The sequence below is a fragment of the Sphaeramia orbicularis genome, chromosome 8 (genome assembly GCF_902148855.1).
Source record: "Sphaeramia orbicularis chromosome 8, fSphaOr1.1, whole genome shotgun sequence".
Taxonomy (NCBI): domain Eukaryota; kingdom Metazoa; phylum Chordata; class Actinopteri; order Kurtiformes; family Apogonidae; genus Sphaeramia; species Sphaeramia orbicularis.
Window position 1 is genome coordinate 53595763 of NC_043964.1, and position 16290 is coordinate 53612052.

The window sequence follows — 16290 nt, forward strand, 5'->3', positions numbered from 1 at the left end:
TCTGTCCATAGGAAAAGTCATGTGACGTTGCGTGGTTTTTCCAAAGCGCCCCAAACAGAAGGAGCCAGACCGCTGTGGGAGGTCAGGCCTAACAGGACTAATGAACGGTGCGTTTAAGGACCGAGCAATGAACCGGATCAGCACCAACGCTCCGACATCGCCTACAGTTTCCAGTCGTTTTTACCTGTTCTGTGGTTCGATGTGACGTCGACATATTCAAACCGACTTTTCATCCGTCTGACATTCAGACAACGGACACGACTAAAGTAGATTTTATAGAACTGCAAAAAATATTCATACACTTGTTTAGACGAGCTTTAAAGACCCAGACGTACATCTGAGTCACAGCACATAGGAAGATGTATCTGTATTTAACCTTTTATAAAGTCATTCACTGTTAAAAAAAAAAGAAGTAAAAAAACAGGAATATTCCAGCAGCAGGGGTGCCGAAAAAATACTGGAAAATAACCATCTCATAAAAATACAGCAATTTTCCATAATTAAAATACAGTTTTTTGCCCTAACTTTACATGAGATTTTGCATATTTTTTTGACTTTGTAATGTTTAATAAAGAATATATACATGTATTAAAACAATCAAATTACCAATAAATATATACATAAATAATTTTCAGTGAGACTCAGTTGTCCAATCCACTGATAAAAACTGTATTTGGACAGTTTATCAGTGCTTATACATGTTATACATTCACAAAAATACATTTATTCAACATTTTTGTTGTGAAACCTCCTGTAATTACACAAGATATTTGTCAATTAACAAACAAGTCTGGTTCAACTGACAGAACAAATACTTCTTTTACGGTTAATTGTCAGTAATTTTATCTCGTTTTTTTTTTTTTTACAGTATTAAACTTTAAATTAACAGTTTAATCTCATAAATGGAAAAGAAATATTTGTGAAATTACGATACATTTGCAAATGTATTTTAACTGTATTTTTCTGTGAAAAAAGAAAAAAATGTCTGTAAAAATTGAAATTTTTTAGTTATTCTCAGTTACAGTTTTTTTTATGTTATTTTACATATGATGTGTAAAATCGTTCTGTTTTTGTCATTTCATTGACATTTTCCTGTATCTGAAAAATACAGGAAAAATCTGTAAAATAAACAGTGAAAATTCTGTTTAATTACAGATTTTTTTTTGGTGTTTATCTTCATTTATTCTGATATTATCCTGTGTGTTTGGAGGTTTTTCAGTGTAAATCATGTATTTTCCTATATTTAATTCACTGATCATGTAAATGTTCAGTAAAGCTCAGAGTAAATTCAAAGGTTATTATATCTAAACAGAGAGAAGTGAAGAACAGGTGTGTTTTTCAGTCCAGTCTGTCATTAACTGAACATAAACCCAGTGTGTCCGTCCACTGTCACTGATCCAACTCCATGGGTTTTACTGGGGAATCAATCTTTACATGTTTTATTCATTTTATTGCTGATTTTCTCCATGTTATTTATCATTTTGTACATTTTCTTATTCACTTACTTATATTTGCACATTTCGTCGCCCGTTTTAATTTTTTTTTTTTCTTCAATTTAGTTCAGTTTGTGGCTTATTTTGTTCTTGTTACTAAAAAATTTGTTGATCTTTTATTCATTTTTTATTTTTACTTTACTTTGGCTGTTTTTGTTCATTTTGTTTCCAATTTATCCATTTTTACTTAATTTTAGTACATTTTTTACATATTGTTTCCATGTTATTTATTATTTTCTAGGGTTTTTATTCATATTTGTTCATTTTATCCACTGTCACGTATCTGTTTGGGTCTTTATGGGTTAAACCACCCATCATGATGTTTCGTCTTGTTGTGCATTTAGTGTTTTTTAGTATTTTACTTTAAGATCTTCTTTTTTCACTATAATGCATTGAGATTCCTTTGAATGGAAAGTGCTTTATAAATGCAGTTTAATGTATTATTATTATTATTATTATTATTATTATTATTATTATTATTATCACAGAATAGTCTCTATATACTGTATTGATTGAAAGGATCAAGTATTGCTCAGACAAAAATGTATTGCTATTCCATTAAACGCTCCATGGACGACAAGTAAACTTTAGTAGTTGCATTATGTTAATATGACATTACGTTTCAGTTCACTTACACACAACCAGCAGAAATATCAAAGGAGTACATTTCAAAACCTGCATTTTTCCCTTTTACTGTAGTGAAGACGTTTAATCAGTACTTCTACTTTTACAAAAGTTTCTTCTTGTGCAACTATCTGTACTGATAGTGGAATGAGTGTGTACTTTTGCAGCCTCTGAGCTTCGCTTGTATCTTACAGTAAAATGATGATATTCATCTCCTATGAAATGGAAAAAAAAACATTGATAGACTGTGATGTTTACATCCGTTTCCATAGCAACACCAGTAAACTGAAGGTCGATAAAACCCTGAGAATATTACAGTTTTGACTGATCAAGTGCATGTTTGATCACTGATCAATCATTTCAACTATTTTTTCATGTTAAAACACGTATGCTGACTTATATTATAATAATATTACATATAGTATATAATATTCTAATATCTTTTGCATAAAACTTTATTTTAATTGTAGGTTCTGGACTGTTGGCTGAAGATGTGACTTTAATAAATGATTAATCATAAAAATAATCCACACACTGGAAAAAAAATCTAAATCTTACCAAGGGTATTTTTTCATCTCATTCTATCACTCTCTGATTGGCTCTTTGGTTTTGCTAACATACATGTGATTGGCCCTCCCCGCTGTCACTCCATCTACTTGTCAAAGGAACCTGCAGTTGGAGCGCTAACGTCAGTTTTCAATATGTTTGTATTTGTTCTGTCTGAGTCACATCAGCTAGACGGATTTAAATATCAGTGGAGTCATTTACATGTACATTTGGACGTGTGTGTGTGTGTGTGTGTGTGTGTGTGTGTGTGTGTGTGTGTGTGTGTGCTCAGTAATTAGGATGTAAAGGAGTCAAAGAAAAGAACAGTGGTCATAAGACCCTTCTGTAGGAGTCCCAGTGTAAGTTAGTTCAAGGGTCTAGAACTGTAGAGGCTCAACACAGATACTGAAGAAAAGACACTATTTAATACCACACACACACACTTTTAAAAGTTACTTTACTGATTATTTTAATGCATTTCTATGGAAGAGCAACTGTTTAAAAAACACAAAGAAAATTTGTGGGGAAAATACAATAAAACCTCTGAATCTAGATGTGATTGTATCCATATTTTTGGGAATAAATTACATGTAATAATTGAAAGTAAAAGCCTTTTTTGCTCAGCCAATAACTGGACCATCAAACTGTATGATCAGTGTATCTATAATCTGTTCATATGTCATGAATCAACATATTTATGTCAGGAGACTGTTTTTAATGTCTGTTTCTGTTTTATCTGCTGCATGTAAAGTGTCTTTGAGTTCTATGAAAAGTGTGATACAAATAAAATTCATTATTATTATTTTTATTATTATTATTATTATTATTATTATTATTATTATTGTTATTAGGAGACAGACAGTACAGAGGCAGGAGGAGGAGGAAGAGGAGAGGCTGTAAATTCCCAGTTGAGGTTCAATAATAATGCATATGTTAGTCATTAGAATAACTTTGCAGAATGCATTAAATTCTTGTGTTGTCTTTACATATTCACATATTCATTATAAACATGTCATTTACTGATTTTTTTCTGACTCAGATTGTTTACTTGTTTGATCAGCTCTACATGACGTGAAATTATGATTGTAAATGCAAAAAAAAATCAACTTTCCGGACTGCTGCCTTGGAGCACTTCAGTGTCCACACCAATGTCCAAACCAAACCTACTGCCTTGACCTCCGCCGTTACACTTGGTGGAGGTAATAAGACAGAATCACATAAAGAGGAACTTTTCACTGAGATATAAGAACTGATTTTAGACAATAGTTCCGGAAAATCTTATTTCAAGAAATCTTACAGAGATAATTTTTTTCACTTGTTCCACTGGCAGAATTTTTTGCTTGGATTAAGCAAATCTTGAATTAAATCTTGAATTAAGCAAAAAAAAAAAAAAAATCTTGAATTAGGCAAAAAAAAAAAAAATCTGCCAATGGAACAAGTGAAAATGATCTTGGTAAGATTTCTTGAAATCAGATTTTCCAGATCTATTGTCTATAAATCAGTTCTTATATCTCAATGAAAAGTTCCTCTTTAGGTGATTGTCTCATTTTAAGTGTGATGAGATATTTGGACTAGAAATGAGAAAAATACACTTGGTAAGATTTAGATTGTTGCAGTGCAGATTAATCAGAACTGCTACTGGAAGTGAAAATATAAAGAACTGAGATAAAATATGAAATTTTGTTGTAATTCCCAAATAACTGCAGGTTCATAATCCACTGAATGCTGAGTGTTCTGATCAGTACAAGGCCACTGCAGCACACGTTCTCATGAACTAAGCACAAAGGTTCCAACGCTCACAGTTAGTCCATGTTTAGCGCTGATGACGCCTGGAGAACGTATTGATTAGGTTCCGCTCTGAAAAGGTCGTTTCAACACAAACAGCTGAGCTCTGTCTTGTGACACTGTCGTACTAATAGCAGATCCACACAGACATCATGTGAACTGAAGTGACTAAATCTAATGCAAAACAAATAACCTCCAGACACACACACACACACACACACACACACTTTTCCTGTTATTGTTCAGATGAAGCCGTTACTCCTGCTCTGACTAATAAACAAAAGCCTCAAATGCATCAATGTGGGCGAAACCTGCAGCTTTACCTTTAAATTGAACAACATTTATAGATTCTATAGATTACTGGGCTCTTCTTTGCTTAGTGAATGGCACATAGTGTTGCTGCAGAAAAGACACTTTGTTCTCTTTTTCTGTAATTTAATAACAGACCTCTTCTTTATATGGACTGTATACATCAGCTGATTAACCAAGTTGTGTAAAACTGGGGCTGGATAATATAAACTCAGCTTCTTTTTACTCCTTTACAGACATCAAGTATCTAAGAGACACAAGGAAATACTTACATTTATGTCACATTTGTTTGTCTTTTTTGGTTGACTTATTTCCATATATTGGATTTTAAATTGGTCATTTCCAAGATTATTATCATTAGCGAAAACTAACAAAATGACAAAAACTGGAATTGTAAAAACATTTTTGTTAACTGAAATAAATAAAAACTATAATTAAAAGGAAAAAAATGATAACTAACTGAAACTGTATTGTGTGTTTACAAAACTAACTAAAACAGATAAAAAATTATGGATAAAAATCCCTTCGTTTTCGTCTTAGTCAATGTCGGACTGATATAAAATCGATTTATTTCCCTCAAGCAGTTTTCTCTGCTGGCACCATATGATATTTAACAGTCTGTCACTTCTGGTCCCCACTCTACCTGGAAACATGGAGACTAAAGTTGGGAGAAAGCAGCAGAGTCCTGTCTGGGATTTATTTGAATACGACGACAGAGAAGAAGAGAAAAGATATTTTTTTAAAAAACTAAAACTAAGCATTTAGAAAATAACGAAAAGTAATAAAAACTCACAAACCTGCTCTAAAAATGAATTAAAACTAACTGAATTAGAGAAAAAAAGTCAAAACTAAGTAAAAACTAAACTATAATGAAAAATCCAAAACTATAATAACCTTGGTAATTTCTTTATAGAGGTCGACCAATATGTTTTTTTTTTCTAAGGTCAATGCGGATTTTTTTAAAATTTGGTCACCTGATGGTCGATATCTACAACCAATTTTTGAGGCCGATATTGAACGCCAGTTTTTTTTTAAGCACACTGACTGTAAAATACAATTGAAACACTCAGATAATTAAGATTTTTATGCAGCGATATGAATGAAATCATTAACACACATACACATAGTACTGTTTAAACATTTACTGAACTTCAGGTGCTGCCCACACAGGTGCCTGATCAAATATCTCATCTGTTTTACTACTGATCAAACATTAGCTTTCAAAATAAAATTAAGGCAGATGGATGATATTGAAAAAAATCTCTCTCTCTATATATATATATCGGCTCGATATATCGGATGGATGATACACTGGTCTACCTCTATTTCTTTTGCCTACGTATGTTTGAAATCAATCTATCTATCTATCTATCTATCTATCTATCTATCTATCTATCTATCTATCTATCTATCTATCTATCTATCTATCTATCTATCTATCTATCTATCTATCTATCTATCTATCTATCTATCTATCTATCTATCTATCTATCTATCTCTGTCTGTGTCTGTCTGTCTGTCTAGTGAAAGGAAAACAGAATATATTAATAAAGAACATGAAAAAACTTTGCGTTGATTTTTGTCTTTACAAAAAAAGTTCAAGACCAAAGTCAAGTATATTTCTATATCACATTTAAAACAACACAAGCTGCCCAGTGATATAAGTCAAAGTACAAGATACAGTAAACTTGCAAACTAGATAAGAACATCAGAAACACAAGCAGAACATAAAACAAGTAAGTGATACACTTGTATTAAAAGCCAAATACAAATAGATGCCTTCAGTGCTTAATGTTAAAGCTAACTCATCCATCCATCCATGGGTGAAGTCAAGGGAAGGTTAACATCTGGTCAAAAAAAAAAATCAATTACAATCATCGACACCAAATTTATATTTTTGGGTAGGTAGTTACTGATATTTCCAGAAAAATGTATTTTGAAATGAGAAAAAAAAATTATGAAAAAAAAGTTTGAGTATTTTAGTGAATGTGAATGTTTGTACAGTGACCCAGTTTAGTGCCGTCATTCTGGGTTCATTTTATAAACTCTATAAATAAACTACATTTATTCAAATGCACTGATATTTGACTGTTATATTATTTATGTCATACTCTAAACACACAGTGTTTAAATTAATAAATGCATATATCTATGCAAAATGCATTTGAATATAATTTTAATATTATATTTATGTTGTAAATATTATAAATTATTGTACATGATATTGATAATTGACATAAAAAATGTTTAATTGTATATTTTCTTTTGTCGTCCATCTGTGACGCTGACATTTGTCTAAACTCTTTCTATTTAGGTTTGATCTAATATTTTTTTTTCTCTATAACCAATTATTAGATTATAAAATAGAGGGTTTAAGGTTTACACTGACTACAATGAGGAGGAAAATGTCAGAGGAACTTCACTGTGGAGAACTGTGGAATTCTGGGAAAAAAATAGAAGCACATTTTTTGTCCATCTGTGACGCAGTAGTTTTAGATATTTTTCATGTCAAAGTACTGAAACTAAATGTTTCCCTTTGAGTCTGTTTCAGATGGCATTTAGACCTTTACAATTCTGTAGAATATTTGTGTTCAACTGGTCTGGTTCAACAGTTAGGAATCAAACAGTAGTGGGCAGTCCATCTGGGACCACGCCCCTATCATGTTTTGTTTTTTACTTTAAGCTCCAAATGCATTTCTGATGCCTGGTCCCAGCCAGCGTCTTCACCTACTATTTAGAGTTGATGTTATTTAAAAAAAAAAAAAAAAAAAGTCCAAAATAGACAAAAACACTGAAGCAGTGTCTGAACTTCTGTACTTAGATACTAATTTGTAGCTAAAACACTGCAAGATCTCTTTTTTTTTTGGATTGGCTCTGTGGTAATAGACACATGAGAAAGGTAGTCCCACAGGACTGGGGACACAGATACTTAAAAACAACAACACAAACAAACAAACAAAAAACAGATGCACATAGATTTTGGCATGTTGTCCTTTTAAATACTGTATCAGTCAGTGTATCACACATCCTCACACCTAAACACATGGATTACTGACACACTGTATATGAAAGAGGTTTTCCTTAATGTTCAGATAAATGGATCCTTCTTTGAAACTGGGTTTATTTTAGAATCTGTCACTTTTCCATCTTTTTAGACCCAATAATAAAAAGGTAAATGTTGACATATTTCCACCCAGGATGGACCTAATGATGACCTCAGATAAATGCACAAAAAAAATATTATCCTCTTGCTCTGATCCATCCCATAATTGATGAATTTATAATCAAATATTGGGTCCAAAAATAAGACCCAAATATGGACATTAAATCTCCCTAGGTGTCAGTGCATTAGATGTGTAAACATGTGTGTAAATGCTCTTCTATAGACTCTAAATAAAGACACTGTGTTAAATGTGTGGATCCCAGTGGTTTTTCTAATCCACACATGTGGGTTTGTCATCAGTCTCAGTCTCATTCCAGGTTTGATGTGGAACCCATCGTGTCCACTGGTGTTGCATGCGGAACCAGCCCAGTTAAACGCATATAAATGGCGAATGAATGCAACAGTGGTCATTTTTGTGAAACCCTTTGCCTTGAATATTTACTTCAATTCCCAAAATGTACCTGAGAGAGAATAAAGAGATATTAAAAAAAAAATAGTAGCGTGTAATTTTCGTGTGGATTTTTGTATCAAATATGGTATCAAATAATATAAAAATGTGTTTTATCTGAAAAATAGTTTCTCTTTTATTTCAGTGACTATTTATTTTTTAAAATAGACCCAAAGTGCTTCCAAACCTTCTTTATAACATTCGTCTACATCTGATTTGAATTTTTAACCTCCATGTCCTGTTTTTAGGACCAGTTTCAGAGAAGCACCCATATATGTTAGTTTATGTCCATTTAGCCAATCGATTTCTAAATGTTCCACTGATAGAACCTGAACAGTGCATGTATTGTCATGTGCAGACAGTGTTTTGAAGTAGATCTGGTAGCTCTGACACTAATATTCCTTTGGAGGTAAACACATTCTCTGGCTAATTCTCGAATTTCTGTTCCGATATTTACTAAATGTCAAAAAAACAGAAGTGCGTATTGTCGGTTTTTCCATTAAATCACAAATGTGATGATTTGTTTATTTATTATCACGAGATGACACCAGAAGTCATTCCATAAACATGGCAACGAACATAAATATGGTGTTGATTTACAGATATATTCATTATTATTATATGTTACCCTTCTATCTCGTACTAAATTAAAAAAATTCTTCGCTTGTTGTAACGTCTGCCAACATCCTTTTTTTAATTCCCCTGACTGACCTGATAATTAGTTCAATTCCCGAAATGTACCTGTGAGTGAATAAAGACATATTAAAAAAAAATAGTAGTGTGTAATTTTTGTGTCCTTTTGACCGTGTTACATACAGAGTTTTGTATTAAATATAATGTAAAATAATATAAACATGTGTTTCATCTGAAAAATAGTTTCTCTTTTATTTCAGTGAGTATTTATTTTTTAAACTGACCCAAAGTGCTTCCAAACCTGCTTCATAACATTCGTCTACATCTGGTTTGAATGTTCAGCCCCTCTGTCCTGTTTTTAGGACCAGTTTCAGAGAAGAACCCAAATATTATTCAGAACATGAAAAATACTCCTTAACTGTTGCATTTAGACTGAGACTGTTTCACAGCTGAGGTTTGTTCAGGTTTAGGCACAAAAACCACTTGATTATGGTTCAGAAAATGTCCTGGTTCAGGCTAAAATACGAACATGAACATGACAAACGACAAATATAGACACAGATTTACAAAAGTCTATTGACCTGAGGTCTGGAATGGGGAGCGGACCCTGCCTTCCTTTGAATACTCTGATTACTCTTCCATATCTAAACACAGTCTGCTCCCCCTCAGGTTGATCTGGCTGAATGTTGTCGACAGATCCAGGTTTTTTCCTTTTACTTCCAGATGCATTTTAAACCTCTCTGTTTTATTACTGTCATCAGCCCTGAAAAAAAGTCACATCAGACAGTCGCTACTTTATTTATTGCCAGTCATGTCATTACTGCATATTTTCCTCATATCGTAGAGCTGCTTTGCACCTTTCCAGAAAAAAACTGAGCCAAAAAAGAGGAAACAGAGTTAAGTAACAGCCATGAAGAGTCCTGTTACAACACAAAGCCATCCTCCACAATCACTTCTGTTTTATGCACCATCCATTCACACACAGTCCACATATTTCATCCAAAGAAGAAGCCCCTCCCTTTTCACCTCCAACACCTAACACTGATAATTCTCAGCTGAAGGAAATGATTGAGTATTGATTTATAATCTATATCTATGGGGTGGGAGGGGTCTGCACAGACTACAGGACACACAACAAACAACCAAGCCTGTGGTTTTTCTAAAGGTCAGGTGTTTGGATAGTTCATGATGGTAAAAACACCACGCCTCCATTCCAACACTTGTGTATATTTAATACAGTCGAAACAAGTGTCCAGAGAACGCAAACCTCCGCCAAGCACCCTGAACGGTGTGCATGTGTGGATCGACTATGTCTGTTTAAATTCCACAGTTTCCAGGTTGTTCCATACAGCAGAAAAAGTTGAAGCTTGGTACCAGTCATGTGTATGTCAAATTAGATTAAATTCCAATCAACATTTGTTGAGTTATAATGAAAAATACGTCATTAATGGAATTTTCAATGTTAAATGTAAATGTCCACAGAGTCCACATTCCACAGTGGATGTGGACAATTTTGTGCCAGATACAAGATATCGTTCTAAGCTACAGGTGGATCAAATTGGAGGCTAATCGGAGTCATTTTGAATTTTTTATGAATTTTCAAAAATTGCTCAATGATGAGAGATAGAAAATTGTAGATGTTGTGACCTTGCTGTGACCTTGAACTTTGGCCTACTTGGCCCAAAATTTAATGGGTTGGTTCCAGGGCCTAGGCCTATCTGTGGGGAAGATTTGGTAAAGATGGTTGGAATAGTTTTCCTGTAGAGCTGCTAACAAACAAACAAACAAGAAAAGCACTCAGAGAGCGCAGACCTCCACCAAGGCAGATCAGCCCCCCCCCCCCCCCCCCACAATCATCACCACAATTTAATCATTTGTTCCTTGTGCCAGTATCAACATTTCCTGAAAATTTCACCCAAATCAATCCATAACTTTTTGAGTTATCTTGCCAACAAACAAACACACAAAGCAAAGTGATCACAATACCTCCTGGCAGAGGCAACAATCTAGAACAGGAGTGGGCAATTAATTTTCTTATGGGGGCACATGAGAAGGTTTGACAGTTGTTAAGGACCGGATCAATACACTTGCAGCTCTGCTCAATATATATCTCTATAAAAACAGTAAATGAAACAATACATTGAAAATGTGGAGCACAGAATACAACTATTTAATGAATATTCACAAAAACATTTTCGAAAATGTGCAAAACCAGCTCTACATTAACTTTACATGAAAAACAGTAAATCCATCCACCTCTGTTTGCATAGCTCAGTTCCTTTTCCTTTTATTTACCTCTGACTTCAGCGAAGAAATACTTAGAGTCCATGTCTTGTTAAAAACTCTGCATTCCAAATCAGTTTTTCTTGTTTTGGCGTTAGCTGACCAACAAACCAATCAGTGCATAAGCCTTATGCTAAGTACAGAAAGCACACACAGAAATATGCTAATTTAGCAGATTCTTCAAAATAAAAGCATTACCGTTGTATTAGTTGCATCTATTACAGTGATATATATTTGCATTGACTTTTAATTTGCCAATGACCTCATGTGGGCCAGTCAGAGTCAGCTATCGGGCCGCATGTGGCCCCCGGGCCGTACAATGCCCAGGTCTGATCTAGAAGAATCACTGCAGACTTAGGTGCAGTAAGTCCTGCAATAATCTTCTGTTCTGCAATAACAATGCAGAATTGATTCATTCATTCATTTTCTGAACCCTCTTTATCCTCACTAGGGTCACGGGGGTCGCTTGGAGCCCATCCCAGCTACTTATGGGTGAAGGCGGGGTTCACCCTGGACATGTGACCAGTTCATCGCAGGGCTGAACAGACAGAGACGAACACTCACATTCACACCTATGGGCAATACAGATCACCAGACTAACCCACCAGTGCATGTGTTTGGAAGGTGGGAGGAGGCTGGAGTACCCAGAGAGAACCCACACAGACACGGGGAGAACACACGAAGTCCACACAGGAAGGAAGTGAACCCAGGACCTTCTTGCCCAAAAATTTATTCAATATTTATCAAAATATAAATCACTATTTGTATATAGACTCGGCTCATAAGTATACATACAGTTTTCATTAATAAATACTGTTAATATTGTTCATACATATACGTACTGTCACATACTGTTAATACTGTCAACTCGTATTTTGTCCATTTTTATTACCTCCACCAAGGAGGTTATGTTTTTGCCAGGGTTTGTTTGTTTTGTTTGTTTGTTTGTTTGTTTGTTAGCAACATAACTGAGAAAATTATGGATGGATTTTGATGACATTTTCAGGAAATGTCCGAAATGGGACGAGAAACAAATGATTAGATTTTGGGAATGATCCGGATCACTGTCTGGATCCAGGAATTTTTAAAAGGATTCTTTATCATTGGGAGATAGGGATATTTTCAACATATGCATGTATAACTCCCCAATAAATGGTCAGAGTGCTTGGTTAAAAAAAAATATATATATATATACAAAATAAGTTCCCAACAGGTTCTACAAGATATTGAAGATTGATTCATCATGTGTAGCAAAAGTGATATAGTTGTCTGTCTGTTAGCAAGATAACTCAAAAAGTTATGGACGGATTTGGGTGAAGTTTTCAGGAAATGTTGATACTGGCACAAGGAACACATGATTAAATTTTGGTGGTGATTTGGGGGGGGGGACGACACTGATCTGCCTTGGTGGAGCCCTGCGCTCTCCGAGTGCTTTTCTAGTTTTTTTATTCTACTTAGCTCTATTCTTGTTATAACTGTCAGTAATTTTATCTTGTTTTATTTTTTTATTTATTTATTTATTTTTTTTACAGTATTAAGCTTTAAATTAACAGTTTAATCTCATAAATACAAAATAAATATTTGTGAGACTATGATCCATTTGCACATGTATTTTTAACTGTATTTTTCTGTGAAAAAAAAAAATCTTTAAAAAAATGGCAATTTTTTTGCTTATTCACAGTTACAGTTTTTTGGTGTTATTTTACATTTGACGTGTAAAATCACAGTCTGTTTTTGTCATTTCATTGATATTTTCCTGTATCTTAAAAATACAGGAAAAATCTGTAAAATAAACAGTGAAAATTCTGTTAAATTACAGATTTTTTTTTTACACTGAGGGGTTGGATTAAATAAGTTTATACTTCTTCCTACTCCTTTTGCCAAATTCAGACTTGTGTGTGCTTGAAGATAGATGCTGTCCATTTAAATGTTTTATTTGGTTTTGTTTTATTTTGTTTCTTTGCATGTTTGAAATAAATAAAGAAAAGAAAAAAGAAAAGAAAAAAGAAAGAAAGCTCTATTCTTATTTCTGTAGCACTGGTGTTTTGTTGCACTGACTGGAGTAACACAATGACAATACAGGTATTCTATTCTATTCTATTCTATTCTGTTCTCTTCTGTTCTCTTCTGTTCTCTCCTCTTGCTGCTCTGCCATGCTAATCTCTGCTGTGTGGACAGATGAGTAATAATTCCCTGCGTGTCCATCCACAGCATCTCTGTCTGTGTCCCTGCGTCACGCGCACTGTCCAACAGCAGACACATTATGGCAGCTACAATGCCTCCATCTATTCACACGACAATCCCTGCATGTGTTGAGGAAAGCCTCCCAGGCCTGCTCCAGTGGAAGGCTCCTTCTGGCTGCATGCTCCCTCTGCTGCTGTTGGCCACAAACAGGCTTTGTTGGCACATCTGACACATGCTACAGCCGAACTCCATTTAAAAAACACCGCATTGGACTTGGACCGGCTTCGGGTGACACTTTTTCAGACGCAATCAATAACTTTTAAGGTCGCATGTTAATCAGTCCACTGTATTGACCAATTCGGCTTCAATATATGACACAAATGAGGGTTGACTTACACTAAAACGTCCACTGTTTCCCGTGTTTTCCGTGGGTTTCCCACAGGACTCCTCAGTGCACTTCAGCTCAGACACACCAGCACACGCGCATGAAAACTGGATTTAATTCTAATAAAGTGGAGTTTAAAGCTTCCCTCACATCCCGAATTCCCCACCACACGCTGGCTGACACACTGAAGCGGTGGAAAACCCACAGGAGGTGTTTCCTTCCACGCGGCAGCAGGGACACTGAAAACAGGAGCGTTTTCTAACGGAGTTCGCGGCGGTGACGTCAACAACAACGCGGCGCGTGGACTCCGGATGTGACTTTGTTCTGTCGCGTCGCGGAACGCGTGCACGAGCCGAGATCCAGAGTCAGGGGTTCGGTGTGGGCTCGTGTCACCGGTGGGTTCGGAGGCAGGAGGACGGATGCAGCCGGGCCTCCTCCTCCTCCTCCTCCACCCTGGGCTCTGCGGTGCCTCTCCTGCTCTATCTGTCTGCTCGGTCCTCCGTGGGTCCGGAGCCCAGGACCCGGACCCAGGTGGACCCAGGCGGACCCAGGCGGACCCGGCCCACATCAGTCCTACCTTGTGTCCAGCCCCGGTGCCGTGGTCCGTCCTAGGTTCTGCTGAGCTGGACTGGGTCCATTGTCCTCCTGAGTCCGGAACGAACCAACACACTGAGCCGAGGATGGCCCCCCCCTCTGCTCCTCCCCCTCTGCTCCTCCCCCTCTCCTCCCTCCTCCTCCTCCTGCTCCTCCCTCCTTCCTCCTTCCATCACCTTCTTCTTCTCATCTGTTTTCATCCATCCTCAGTCCTTCTATTCATCCTTTTACTTCCTTTACTTTCTCTGAGACAAAACACTTTTCTTCTTCTTCTTTTTCTTCTTCTTTTTCTTCTTCTCCATCTTCTTCTCTGTCTTCTCCTTCTCCTCCTTCATCTTCTCCTTTTTCATCTTCTCCTTTTTCTTCTTCGTCTTCATCATCTTCTTCCCTTTTCTCCTTCTTCTTCCTCTTCCTTTTTCTTCTCCTCCTTCAACATCTTCTCCTTCTCCTTCTTCTTCTTCTTCTTCTTCTTCATTTTTCTCCTCCTCCTTTTTTGTCCATGGATGGAAAAAAATGTACTTTTATTTTTTTCCCAGAATTCCACAGTTCTCCACAGTGAAGTTCCTCTGACATTTTCCTCCTCAAATGTATTCAGTGTAAACCTTAAACCCTCTATTTTACAACCCAATAATCGGTTATAGAGGAAACAAATATATGATCAAACCTAAATAGAGTTTAGACAAATGTCAGCGTCACAGATGGACAACAAAAGGAAATATACAATTAAACAGTTTTTATTTCAATTATCAATATCATGTACATTTATTTATAATATCTCCAACATACAAATAATACTAACATTATATTCACATGTATTTTGCACAGATATATGTATTTATTAATTTAAACACTGTGTTTAGAATATGACATAAATAATATAACAGTCAAATCTCAGTGTATTTGAATAAATGTAGTTTATTTATAGTTTATAAAATGAACCCAGAATGACGGCACTAAACTGAGTCACTGTACAAACATTCACACTCACTAAAATACTCACTATTTTTTTTCATAAATTTTTTTCATTTCAAAATACATTTTCCTGAAAATATAAGTAATTACCTACCCAATAATATAAGTTTGGTTTAGATTATTGTAATTAAAATGTTTTTGACCAGATGTGAACCTCCCTTTGACTTCGCTCAGATGCTGTATGTTATATTCAGTCACATATAAAACTTCATACCACGTGTTCTGATGTTACATTTTAACTGTTGTTCAGGAAAGACCACTGCCAAAAAGTGACCGGAGAAAATAAAGAATACAGTGACATCTGCTGGTCAAAGCAGCTAATGTACAACCAACTGTGTAGTGGAGTTATTAGAAGGAAATAGTATTACCCCCCAAAGGGGAGGTAACAGGTACTGTTTTTGGTTCCATTTGTTTGTTTGTTTGTTTACGCTTTAGCAGCAAAACTATTGGTTGAATTCATACCAAATTGGATTTAGAATAGAATAGAATAGACTTTATTTGCCATTTGCACAGATACATAGGCAGTGTAGGTACATCAGAATTCTTGTGCGTTTCCCTGAGTCAGAAAAAGAGTTAGAAAAAGGAAAAGATATGACAAAGAAGACAGATACAAAACATAAACTCAGCTAAAACATATAAAAACAGTTATTGCACATACAAGCACAAATACACATTTGTAAAATAGAGTATTATTTAAAAATAATAATATTAAAATAATAATAATAATAAGTACTGAAAGGTAACAACAAGTTATTGCACATTCTATTATAGAATACTGGGAGGTAGAGCAGGTTCTTGCACATTCAGTTCTGTTCATGGTATTAGTTAAGTATCTGAGATAGTGTGAGGGACTCGTGTCCTGGGGTCCTGG

At 35.3% G+C, this 16290-nt stretch overlaps 1 protein-coding gene across 6 annotated transcripts in view; it reads right to left on the minus strand.

Annotated features, from left to right (window-relative positions):
• LOC115423968 (neurabin-2-like) overlaps positions 1–14534 on the minus strand; it is a 91888-nt gene extending 77354 nt beyond the window's left edge. For 5 of the 6 annotated variants that reach the window (XM_030141019.1, XM_030141020.1, XM_030141021.1 and 2 more), the window contains exon 1: positions 14431–14534. The gene's annotated coding sequence lies outside the window, so the exon portion shown is untranslated. Of the gene's footprint in view, positions 1–13864; positions 14224–14430 lie in introns of those variants that run through there. The other variant, XM_030141018.1, reaches the window with a different exon arrangement.
• Positions 14535–16290: the final 1756 nt, after the last annotated feature.